We start from the raw sequence: 13,251 nt of genomic DNA on the forward strand, positions 1-13,251 counted from the left end.
TCCCTCAGCCCAGCCTGCACCTTCTCACAGTCCAGGACCCCTTGGAGGATGTCCACCTGCCGACTTAGGCTCAATCCCCTGGTGGTCAGTGTGCTCCCACAGGGGGAGCTCTGCTCAGCCACAAGCCAGGCTGACGGCTGCCAGCAGAGCGGTGGTGGCGGGAGCCTCACCCGCCTCCTCAGCAGCGCTAAGGATATCTGACTGCAGCTTAGGCCTGCTCCCCACTAGCAAGTGGATATCCCCCGAGGGGATTGAGCCTAAGCTGGCAGTCAGACATCCCTCTGGCAGCCCAGGAGCCCTCAGGGGATGTCTGACTGATGGCTTAGCCCTGCTCCCCGTGGGCTCCTTTATGAATTGCCCCCACAGAGGGAAGCCTCGTCCACCAGCCACAGCCTGCTGTTTGGTGGCCTGGGCCTCCCTCTTTGAAGTGATCAAGGAGCCCCCTGATTGACCGATGGCTCTGCTGGCCAGTGGCCTGGACCTCCCTCTGCAGGGCAATCATGGGGTGATGGTCAGGCCCCCGACAAATTGCAACTGCCTTGGCTGGCCTGGTGCCAGTCAGTGTCATAGTGTGGTCATCCAGAAGGTCATCCGGATGGTCATTCTGCTATTGTCATTTTGCTGTATGGTCATTTGGTCAATTTGCATATTATGCTTTTATTATTATAGACTAGAGGCCCGGTGCACAAAAATCTGTGCACTCTGGTCTGGGACCCCTCAGGGGATGTCCACCTGCTGGCTTAGGCCCGCTCCCCGGGGAATCAGGCCTAAGCTGGCAGTCAGACATCCCTCTGGCAGCCCGGGAGCCCTCAGGGGATGTCCACTTGCCAGCAGGGAGCAGGCCTAAGCTGCAGTCGGACATCCTTAGCGCTGCTGAGGAGGCGGGAGAGGCTCCCGCCACCACCGCTGTGCTGGCAGCCGTCAGCCTGGCTTGTGGCTGAGCAGAGCTCCCCCTGTGGGTGCAAACTGACCACCAGGGGGCAGCTTCTGCATTGAGTGTCTGCCCCCTGGTGGTCAGTGTGTGTCATAATGACCAGTCATTCCCAGTCGTTCTGCTGTTAGGGTCAGTTTGCATATTACCCTTTTATTATATAGGATAGAGGCCTGGTGTACGGGTGGGGCCAGCTGGTTTTCCCTGAAGGGTGTTCCAGATCAGAGTAGGGGTCCCACAGGGGTGCCTGGCCAGCCTGGGTGAGGGGCTGATGGCTGTTTGCAGGCTGGCCACACCCCCTTCAGGGTGGGGGTTCCCACTGGGGTGCCTGGCCAGCCTGAGTGAGGGGCTGAGAGCCATTTTCAGACTGGTCATGTCCCGCAGCGACCCAAGCTAACAGACTCTCCTTTTTTTCTTCTTTGTTTTTTCTGGGATTTATTTATCTTCTATAATTGAAACTTTGCAGCCTTGAGCGGAGGCCATGGCCGGCTGGAAGCAGGTATCTGGGATTTATTTATAAAGATCCCAGAAATAAGCCCATCTTTATATGGTCAATTAATATATGGCAAAGAAGGCAAGAACATGCAGTATGTTAAGAACAACCTATTCAATAAATGGTGTTGGGGAAATTGGTCTGATATGTGCAAGGAAATGAAACTAGACCACTTTCTTACACCATATACAAGAATAAACTCAAATTGAATTAAAGACAAATATAACACTCAAAACCATAAAACTCCTAGAAGAAAACATAGGCAATAAAATATCTGACATTTCTCTTAGTAATCTTTTTTCTGGTATATCTTCTCAGGCAAGAGAAATAAAAGAGAAAAATAGACAAAAGGGACTATATGAAACTAAAAAAGTTTGCAGCAAAGAAAACCATCAACAAAACAAAAAGACAACCTACTCAATGGAGGAAGATATTCAGCAATGATACATCTGATAAGGGGTTAGTATTAAAAATTTATAAATAATTCATGCTACTAAACATGAGAAGAAACAAACAATTCATTTCAAAAATGGGCCGAGGACCTGAATAGACATTTCTCCAAAGAGAACATACACATGGCCAATAGACATATGAAAAGATGCTCAATGTCACTAATCATCAGAGAAATGCAAATTAAAACCACAATGAGATATCACCTCACACCTGTCAAAAAGACTATTATCAATAAATCAATAAATAGAACGTGTTAGTAAGGATGTGGAGAAAAGGGAACCCTCATGCACTGTTGGGGATGCAGACTGATGCAGTAACTATGGAAAACAGTATGAAGGGTCCTCCAAAAATTAAAAATGGGAACTGCCTTATGTTCCAGAATTTTATTTCTGGGTATGTGTTGAAGAAACTAAAACACTAATTTGAAAGAATATATACATCCCTATGCTCATTGCAGTATTATTTATAATAGCCAAGATATGAAGCAACCCAAATGTCCAACAAAAGATGACTGGATAAAAAATGTGGTACATATATACAATGGAATATTACTTGTCCATAAAATATAATGAAATATTACCCTTTGCCACGGCATGGATGGGCTTAGAGGGTATTATGCTAAGTGAAATAATTCAGAGAAAGATAAATACCATTTAATTTCACTTACATTTGGACTATAAAGAAAATAAATTAGCAAACAAAATTGAAATAGACTCCTAGATACAGAGAATGAAATGGTGGTTGCTTTTTTGTTAGGGGAAGGGGGCTGGGGGAGTGCATAAACAAGATGAAGGGTTGAGAAGTACAGATTGGTGGTCACAAAATAGCTGTGGGGATGTAAACTATAGTATCGGGAATGTAGTCAATAATATTGTGACAACTATGTATGGAGCCAGGTGGGTACTGGAAATATCAAGGAGACCACTTTGGAAAGTATATGTTTGTTTAAAAACTAAGCTGTACACCTGAAACCAATACAAAATAATATTGAAAGTAAACTGTAATTGAGATAAAGATAGATTATTCAACTTGACATTGATCAGTTGTGCAGACTCTGTTGCATAGCTGAAGCCCTGTCATCTATAAGATTCTGAAGGGAATTTGGGTTGTTTAACTTGTTGTGGATATTTGTTGGTGTCTGTTTCCTTTACTCTGCTATAAGTTGAACTCTTAAGACAGGTAAGAGGTAAACTCTCAGGAAAGAGAAAAATAAACTTTTGTGTTTTTATTTATTTATTTGTTTTAATCAAAGACTAACAGAAAAGCAAAGGAGATGAAATACTAAATGCAAATGTGTGCCTTTAGATTTGTCTTTGTTTTTGCCTATGTGAGGGCTACATTAAAAAGATTTAGAAAGGTTTTGTGGGTAGTAAACAGTATCTAGAATTTTAAGGCTTTGAGTCAGGCCCTTGTTCATGTAGAGAATCGTCATGGAATTCTAATCTCATTACTATGAGGATGGCACAGACTGTCACCCATGCCCGTAAACCAGGAAGAGTTTTTGTGGAACCTCAGAAAAGATTAGGCAACTCTTCAAGCCCACCATTGCTCTACACAGTGGACCCCACCCTCATTATCCTCCGAAGCTTATTGAAGTTACATATGCAATAGGACCTGGTGGCAGGATGGATCAAACAAAATTGTCTTTGGAGAGATCCTACAGATGTATTAACTAAGACTTTAAAAAAAGACTTTGATAACAGCAACTACCAGGTTGAATTGTAGATGAATTTATGCATAGAAAGAATTCCCTCTTTTTATCATCATTCACAAGACAAGATTAAAAACTAGAGCAAAGGTAAGTAATCTCAGCAGTTAATTACTGTCCTCACTAAAATATGTTACTTTATTCATTTGTATGCATTTATGTTCCACATTAATGCAATATTTTAAAAGGTTGTATAAAAGTATGATATGCAAAAAACAAAAGCTATAACTATTATTTAGTAAGCACAACTATTCATAAAAGATCAAAACAATGCAACTAAACAAAAGCCTTTGCTTTAATTACAAAGAAAAAGAATATAAGCAACGAGTTTGGGTGCAATGAATAGGAAAAGAAAATGAATTTGAGCTCTTGAGAATGGGGATTGCATTGTCTTCATATCTGTTTCAGCATGGCACATACTAGATGTTAAAATAATATTGATTGGAATGAATTGTTTGTTGAACAAAACCTGAATCACACACACACACAAAGGTAAGCAACCCTAAAAGATATTATAAGTACATGATGGTTTAAAAACTATGCTGTACACCTGAAACCAATAGAAAATAATATTGAAAGTAAACTGTAATTGAAAAAAAAGATAGATTACTCAAGTTGACATTGATCAGTTGTGCAGACTGCTCAATGAGGGGTTTACACATTAGAAGGCACGGGCCAAGTGATGCCTGCCACTTCTTTTTGTAAATAGAGCTTTAGTGGAACATACAGGAATAGAACCAGGCATATTTACGTTTCACACTGCCCTGCGGCCCATAAAGTCTAAAATATTTCCTATTTGTTCCTTTTATTATCTGGTACTTTACAGTAAAATACTATTCGGTTCTTTATAAGGCCAACTCCTACCCTATATGTTAACTTATACTCTGAAATGGAGAGAATATCCATGATACTCCATCTATAAACCTTCCCAGCATCATCAATGTCAGCCTCGTTTATCTTATAAGACTCATGTGTCCTTAGGAAATGGGTAGAGCAATGGGATAAAATAGTGTCTGATGTGATGAAAAAAAAATAATGAGAAATACAGTAATCACCTTTGGACTCATGCAGTTCTGAGTTTGAATTCTGGGCTCTAGGCTTATGAGCAGTGAGATTTGGAGCAAGTTACTTAACTTCTGTGTATCCATTTTCTCTTTGTTCATTTCACTGCCTAGTCATAAGGATTAAGTGAAATAACACATTTAGAGTGCCTGGTTGGAAATGTGTTCAGTAAATATCTTTTATTGTTTCATGAAACCAGCCAGTTAATTAAACTTCACTTTCTGGGCTCTCGCCAATGGTATTAAAAAGGAGAAAGTGACTAGTTTTTTCAAATTCTCCATCTAAAAGTAAAGATGAATTATTCCCATATTGGTTCCTAACCTTCTATAATCTTCAATAATAAACACAATAACAACAATATATGAATATTAAACTGGAGACCAGGTCCTTTCGTTACAAGACTTGGAGTGAGGAAACTAGTCTTGTTCCAATGCTAACATGTCACATATCAAAAGAATTGGGGTGGGAACTTTCTCAATAAAAACATAAATTCTCTGAAATTTAAATGGTATGTGTTGCAATAAGAAGGGGCAAATGGTTAAATGGGAGAGAAGCAAGTCCAGAAGTGTGTGTGTGTGTGTGTGTGTGTGTGTGTGTGTGTTTGGATCAATAAGGAACTATTTGGACATTCAATAAATGGATTGCTGATAACTAAATAACCTTTTGCAGAAAAAAATAAAGTTATATCTCAACCTCATTACATACAGAAAACTAAATTCTGTATGTATTAAAGAGTTATTGTTTTAATAATGAAAGGAAGAAGAAGTATTAAAAGAAAATAAAATGTATTTTATATATGTATATGAAAGACCTTCTTAAGCAAATCATATCCTCCAGACCAATAAAAGAAAAAAAAAGAGGGACAGATTTGTTGGTGTAATAATTGAAGACTTTTTTATGACTACAAAAATTCCAAGTAAAATTAAAGGGTACGATGCATACTAGGAAAAATGTACTGCTATATGTATGAAAACCAAAGGTGTAATGTCAAGAATATTTTAACTCCTACATAACAGTAACTAAACAAAACAAAAGCAGATAAGAATATGAGCAAGTAATTCATAAAATAAGAACTATAAATGACCAATAGAGACAAAAAGTTACTTCCTTATCTGGAGTCAAAAATTTAAGATCACATATCATTTTGGAGTCTGAGATTAAGTCTCAGGAGAAAACACTTGCTGGCATTCTAATTCAGATACCTCACATAACACAGTAATCAAGTAAGTATTTGCAAAGTACTTGAAGATTAAAGTAGCATTCTCCAAAGTGTTTCCCTATTTAAATTAAACTCCAACATCTTTTTTCTGAATGGGCCAAAATAATGCCTGAATTGTCTTTACCAGACTTTGGTTAGTTCTCCTTTGTTTTTGTTTTTTTATTTCTGATGGCAAGAAATATGCTTATAACCTGAGTCTTATTCCACAGTCTGTTGGAACGGACAGAAATATGAATCCCTTCTCCCTCTAAGCCCAAAATAGAGCAGCTAACCTTCAGTAAATAATCTTTAATAAAAAGCAAGTTAATTCTCTCAGATCTTTTCTCCAAAGACACATACCTTAGCATTGCCCCTCAATGAAGGCGTGGACCAAAGGGAGTTGCAGAAGGAAGTAACTACTTACTTCAGTTCTCAAAGCACTCATCCTTGATCTGCTTCAGATCTTGTGTTTTGATGCACCTATTTAATTTTCTTTAATGAGGAAAACAGGAAAAACTTGCTCTCAACTCTTCTCCCATCCACATTCCCAAGTGAGTTTATTTTGGTTGGTATAAACTATCTTGCACAGAGAGCTGTGCTCCTCAATTAAGCTTATATTTAAGGTCTCTCAAAACCAGCCCCCAGTTCAAGTGAAGAAAGAACTTGAAGCCAATGCTCTCTGAGCTAGCATCTTTTATTTAAAAATTTTGTATTAGCCCTAGCTGTTTTGGCTCAGTGGATAGAGCATCAATCAGCCTGCAGACCAATGGGTCCTGGGTTCATTTACAGTCAAGGGCACATACCTTGGTTTCAGGCTCCTCCCTGGCCTGGGCCCTGGTCGGAGCCCATGCAGGAGGCAACCAATCCAGGTGTTTCTCTCACATCGATGTTTCTCTCTGTCTTTCCCTCTCTCTTCTACTCTCCCTAAAAATAAATGGAAGAAAAATATCCTTGGGTGAGGATTAACAAAAAATAAAAAATAATAAAAATTTTGTATTAAATTTATTGGGGTGACATTGATTCATAAGATTATATAGGTTTCAAGTGTACAATTCTATGATGCTCCATAGCATTGTGATTTTGCCACCAAAAGTCAAATCATCTTCCATCACCATATATTTGAACCCCTTTACCCTTTTACTACCTTCTCTCAGCCCCCTTTCCTTAGGAAACCACCATAATGTCGTCTGTGTCTATAAGTCTGGTTTTTGAGAATATCATGCTAAGTGACAAGTCAGATGGAAAATCAAGAACCATAAGCTTTCACCATATGTGGGATATAAAACCGAAAGCAACAAGGAACAAACAAGACAAACAAACAAAAACTCATAGACGCTGAGCGAGCATCCTGCCTCTCAGTGCACATCCATAGCAAAACTGCCTGTGAAGTCACATATGTCTGTTTTCTCACAGTGTCTCGCGGTGCCATGTGTCCGTTTCCTCAGCTCGGATTGGGGAATTGGAGGATGAGTGCTGGGATCAGGCTGCCTGGGTTTGAATCCTGGTTCCTCGTTTTCTTCCTGTTTGATTTTAGGCAGGTAACTACATGTTCTGTTTTCTCAACTGTGAAATTGGGATTTTTTTTAAAAAATAGTACCTACTTTAGAGGCTTGTTTTGGGGATTAAATGAGATAATATATGTGAAGCTTTAGAAGAGTGCTGACACTTCAGGGCTTTCAAGATGAGTACCTTCAAATTAGCATTTCAATCCTTCATGCAAAGGTTTGTAAAATGGGACTATTGTGTGCTGAAATGTATTCTCTCATATATTGTATGTTGAAATCCCAACCCTCAGTATCTCAGAATGTAATCATATTGGAGATAGGTCTTTTAAGAGGTTATTATGATTAAATGAAGTCATAAGGGTGAGGCCCTAATAAAATATGACTGGTATCCTTAGGAGAAGAGGAAGAGACAAAGAATAGGCCATGTGAGATCACAGCCAGAAGGCAGCTGTCTGCAACACAAGGAATGAGGCCTCAGGAGCAGCCAAACCTGCTGACACGATGATCTTGAACTTCAAGCCTCCAGAGTTGTGAGAAAACAAATTTTTGTTGTTTTACCCAACTTGCCTATGCTATTTTGTTGTGCTAGCCTTAACAAACTAAAAGAAGGACATATTGCTAATTGATTTCTATCCTTATTGAACTTACATGCTTTGCACAAATAAATAGTTGAGACCTTTCTTAGAGATTTTCTAATGCAATTACTTTTTAAGTAAAACTTCTGAAGCCTTATATGCCCAAGGTAATTTTTATTGCACACTTGCATTTAACTGAATGTCACTAAAAGGTTCCTGCTGCTCTCTCCTGAAGGGGCCGGTAACAATCTTTCCAGTGCCATAAGGGGGGAAGGCAGGAGCAGGACTTTAACTATGTTCCTTCAGCCTGTTCCCACTATTGCCCACCGAACCTGCCTAACTCACTCCAACACACACAACTCAAGATGGTCTTCAGTCACTTCCACAGTTTTATGCTTTGGGGTTGGTTTCTAAAATCCATGCTTTACTTTCTCATTTCTATCATTTTTTCAGGTTGATTTCCAAGGGAGAAGTGGCCATCGCCTTGCTAGGTTACCTTGCTGGTTTGCTCTCCTGGCAGAAATTAAATTTTGTGTATTCTAACTCTACATTTTACATAACTACACAAACCTGAAAATATGCATTTGTTCACACTTCATATAGATTTTCACTTAAACATACTTCTAGATCCAATTATGCATATGTCTATTTCAAGTGTTATGTAAGTGGTATGCTAAAGTCAGTGTATATGTGCTAGTATCTCATTCTTTCGGTATAAAAATGTTCATTAACCAGGGAGTACTTCTAGGCTTTTCTTCCCCAAAGCAAAAAATTAAAACTCAAAGTAATAATAAGCAATCAGGTCTAAATAGAATTGTACAGATTCACAGAGAAATCAATAGCATCATTCAAGAGGCACAATTCTCCCTTCCTATAAAAACAACAAAAAAGTGGCTGTTTGCATATTGCAAGTAAATGAAGGGATGTGAGATTGTAATGGGTAAAAACAGGAGGAGATAAACAAGGAATCCATAGAGTCTTTAAACCGGAAAGTAAGAGTGTAAGCCTATGCAAAATCCAGCAATTTAAAGATATCCTCAAGGTCATTCTTCATTGACATGGTAAATTTAACTTAAAGAATCAAATAATGCAGACTGTGTATGGAGTATATGACTAGAAAAGCTAATAATGACATTTAATCTCTTTAACAGGTTTTATAACTCAGTCCAGCAAACAAACTATAAAATGTCAATCTTCAAACATTTCATATTTCTAAAGTTATTTGATTCATTTTATAGATGAAACTCATGCTTATTTTATTACATTGGAGGTTAGTTATTTTTTAATTAATTTATTTTCTGTCTGTTAACCTTATTAGGAGAATTTATATTTAGCAAAATGAATCATTCCCCGTCTTTGTAGGACTGACTGTACCTCAAACACAATGTCGCTTTGCTTTTTGCTCCAGCCATGGCAACATTTCACCTTGAATGCAGAAAACTAAGACTATTCACAGCCCTCCTCACTCATGATGAGAGATGAAATAGTTTAAAATAGAAAAACCTCATCTTGCTCCTTTATAGCCAGAAGGAGGAAAAAATGAGTAAGAATTACAAGCTCTAGACAATCTATTCTTACATTAATGAGACAGATTTATAAAAAGATGCTACAAAAATTATGGGTAGTAGTTTCCAGGGCTGCCATAACAAATTACCACAAACTGGGTGGCTTAAAACAACAGAGGTTTATTCTCTCACAATTCTGAGGTCCTGAAGCCTGCAATCGAGCTATGGGCAGGGCTTCTGGAGGCTCTCATGAAAGATATCTTTTTTTTTATTTTTCTTTTTTCAACTTCTGGTAGTTCCTGGTTTTCCTTGGCTCATAGCAGCATAATTCTGATCTCTACCTGAGCCTTCACATGGATTTCTCTGCGGCTCTTTTTGTCCTCTCCTCTTAAGGATATGAGTCATTAGATCAGGGCCTAACCTAATCTAGAATGACCTCATTTCAAGTAATTGCATTGGCAAAGAACCCATTTGCAAGTAAGGTCACAAGTACCAGTGGTGAAGACTTGAACATATTTTTTTAGCTTAAACAAACAGGACATTTTTTATCTCACATAACAGTAAGTAGGGCCCACTTCAGAGTTGCTTGACTTAGTAGCTCAGATATCTACAAGGAGCTAGATGGTATATAAATCTGTTATTTCATTCATGCTTTGCTTCACCTTCAGACTATTTCTATTCCTGGTCATAACTAGCTGCTAAAAGAACATGGGGAAACCTTGTGCCTTGCTTTCATCTTAGAAGAAAGGGAGAGGAACAAGCTGATGAATGAATGGAGGAAGGGATGCAAGAGAGTTAGGCCTCTCAAATATGGATATGAATTCTTCTGTCTAGCTTGATGGCCACACTGTGATCACTAAGAGCCACAAGGCAAATGTCATGAACCCATTTGTTTAATCAGAATTTATATCCAGAGTTGGTAGTGCAGTCAGTATACCCTGAGTCACAAGGAGAAAAATTAATTGTTGAACAAAATTTGAATTTCTTTAGGAAGGAGTAAAAAGGATCCTGAGTAGCCAGTTGACAAGAACCCCCCCCCCCCAAACCAAAATCTATTTTATGCCATTTCTCTATCCCTGCGATATGTGTGTGTGTGTGTGTGTGTGTGTGTGTGTGTGTGTGTGTGTAATATCTTTACAGAATATATATACTTTGGGGGGACGACAATTAAGCCCACTGGACTATGAAATAAGCTTACTGTATAGCCAAAAGACTAAACTAGAATCATGACTTACTTTTCCTGAGATCAGTTGCACTGTCCAATTACTTCTACCATCAAGCCACACAAATCTAACATTTTATATCCTTAATTTGGCTCCAATGTATCTCATCTTTTCAACTCTTACTTTTGTTGTTTAATTCAAATTTTTGTCAACATTTTGAGACAAGGTAATATCTCTCAACCAGTCTGTTTCTCCATTCTCTTTTCCAAGTCCCAAATTGTCCTCCACAGTGTAAACAGTTGAATCTGCCTAAAACATAATGTGGGTTACATAGCTCTGCTTCTTAACACATTCCAAGGGATCCCAAATTACCTACAAGATAAAGTCCTCAGTAAAGCATCTGAGGCAGCCGTGGGCAAACTACTGCCCGCGGGCCGGATCCGGCCCGTTTGAAATGAATAAAACTAAAAAAAAAAAGACCGTACCCTTTTATGTAATGATGTTTACTTTGAATTTATATTAGTTCACACAAACACTCCATCCATGCTTTTGTTCCGGCCCTCCGGTCCAGTTTAAGAACCCATTGTGGCCCTCGAGTCAAAAAGTTTGCCCACTCCTGAATTCTTCGTCATTTATGTCTCCCCTGCTTACATCCTCAGCCTTATCCTAAACTTGCACTCTACTCTTAAGGCATAATGAGCTTCTTGCCATTCCAAAATGATGCTAGTTTAATACATACGGACCTTCCTTTTGCCTGGGGATTTCCTGTTTTGCTTTAATAACTCTCCTTTCTTTCTCTTAACACCAAGTCCCAACCTTTCTCTGACTCATTGGGATAAAGAGAAACACTTGGATAGCTTTAGCTTTCTGCTAAGTTCAACATCAGTTACCTGCCTAGACCAGTACTTCTCAAACCTCAGTCAGTCTGAGTTTCCTAAAAGCAGAGTGATGGGTGGCATGTAAAGTGAGGACATAGAGAATCAATCCAGATCTTTAGGAAATAACCATGGTTTTCCCTGCTTTGAACTTGGACTCCTTCTGCATCAACTGTTGCTGAGATTCTGGGCTCCTGCTAAGTCACATTCTGAATCCCTCTGCATTTACATCTGTCTTTAAATTGCTACAGAAAATGTCTGTCTTACACGCAAGTCTAAATTACAAAAGGAATCATAAAGAAAATCAGCTACTTTCAAACTATGAAGTATCCATGAGAGTTCTAGAATTTCTACATAGTAGGAACTTAAGATTGGTCATCTGGGCCCAGCTGGTGTGGCTCAGTGGTTGAGGGTCAACCTATGTACCAGGAGGTCTCCTGTTCAATTCCTGGTCAGGGTACATGCCCAGGTTTTGGGCTCGAGCCCCAGCAGGGGATGTGCAGAAAGTAGCCGATCAATTGATGTTGATGTTTCTCATCAATGTTTCTATCTCTCTCTCCCTCTCCTTTCCTCTCTTTCTAAAAATCAATACAAACATTTTTTTAAAAAGAGTGGCTATCTGGTTTGAGGAAGTGGATCACTGGAAGAGAGTGTTAAAGATTTTTTCCCATAGACTTCTACATTAGCACTGAAAAAAAAAGAAACACCAATTTTCCATATCAAAGAACAAGGGAGGAATTGTCAGGATCTGAGAAACCTCTTACCTTATCCCAAGACAGAATTTGATGCCACCATTGTGAAATTAAATATAAGGATGTGTTACCAGATAGTCTTTAAGCTAGTCTTCTTCATTTAAAAAAATGCAACTGGAAAATCTTGTACCAAAAATAATTATTTAATCTATTTAATACAAGTCTTGAAAGACAAGTAAAAGTTAGTGTTGCCAAAATTAGTAGCCAGCATATAGAACTCTCTCTCTCTCTCTCTCTCTCTCTCTCTCTCTCTCTCTCTCTCTCTTTCTCTCTCTGTGTGTGTTTGTGTGTGTGTGTGTGTGTGTGTAAACAATAGTTAACTTCAGGGAAAACAAAATCTTGGACAAGAAAATATAGATAATCAAAATATAGCTGATTATGTAGCTCTTCTGTGTATAAGATATCCCCACTTATAATAAATGCTGAATATTGATTTAGACAAAAATGGTGATATACTTGTTTTGATAAGATAGGAAAATGGAAAGTGTTTAATTCTAATCTTCTATAATAGAAAATCAACAAATAATAGCTAAAATTAAAAATCAAGAAATAGTTCAATTATGATATTTAGTAATATGGGTATGAATAACAGGGAAAAATAAAAAGTTGAATGTAGATGCCCTTGAAAATAGAATAGTGGTAATTTTTATTACATAAGTGTTGTACTATTAGTTGGTTTTTAAAAATATGTGTGTATATGTACATGTATTGATAAAATGAAAGTTATATTTAAATATAACTGCATATAATTGATTTTAGGGCTCTTTTCAGGATGTTGAAAAGAATGAAATCTATGACCTTTGTTCATATTGACTATTTTTTGCCAAATTATTGTGCAGAATAGTTTTTGTTTTGGAAGTATGCTCTTTAAGTTCAGAGAACCATGGATGTCAAACAATTGCATTCATTCCCTTGATCGGGACTAGATTTCAGAAGAGAATATTCCAGAAATAGAGGAGGCTTTTTTATTCTTTCCTAGGGGAAAAAAAGTGTGATTTTTATATCATCAGAAACTCTCCGAAAATATTTTC

The sequence above is a fragment of the Myotis lucifugus genome, unplaced genomic scaffold (genome assembly GCF_000147115.1).
Source record: "Myotis lucifugus unplaced genomic scaffold, Myoluc2.0 scaffold_118, whole genome shotgun sequence".
Lineage (NCBI taxonomy): Eukaryota > Metazoa > Chordata > Mammalia > Chiroptera > Vespertilionidae > Myotis > Myotis lucifugus.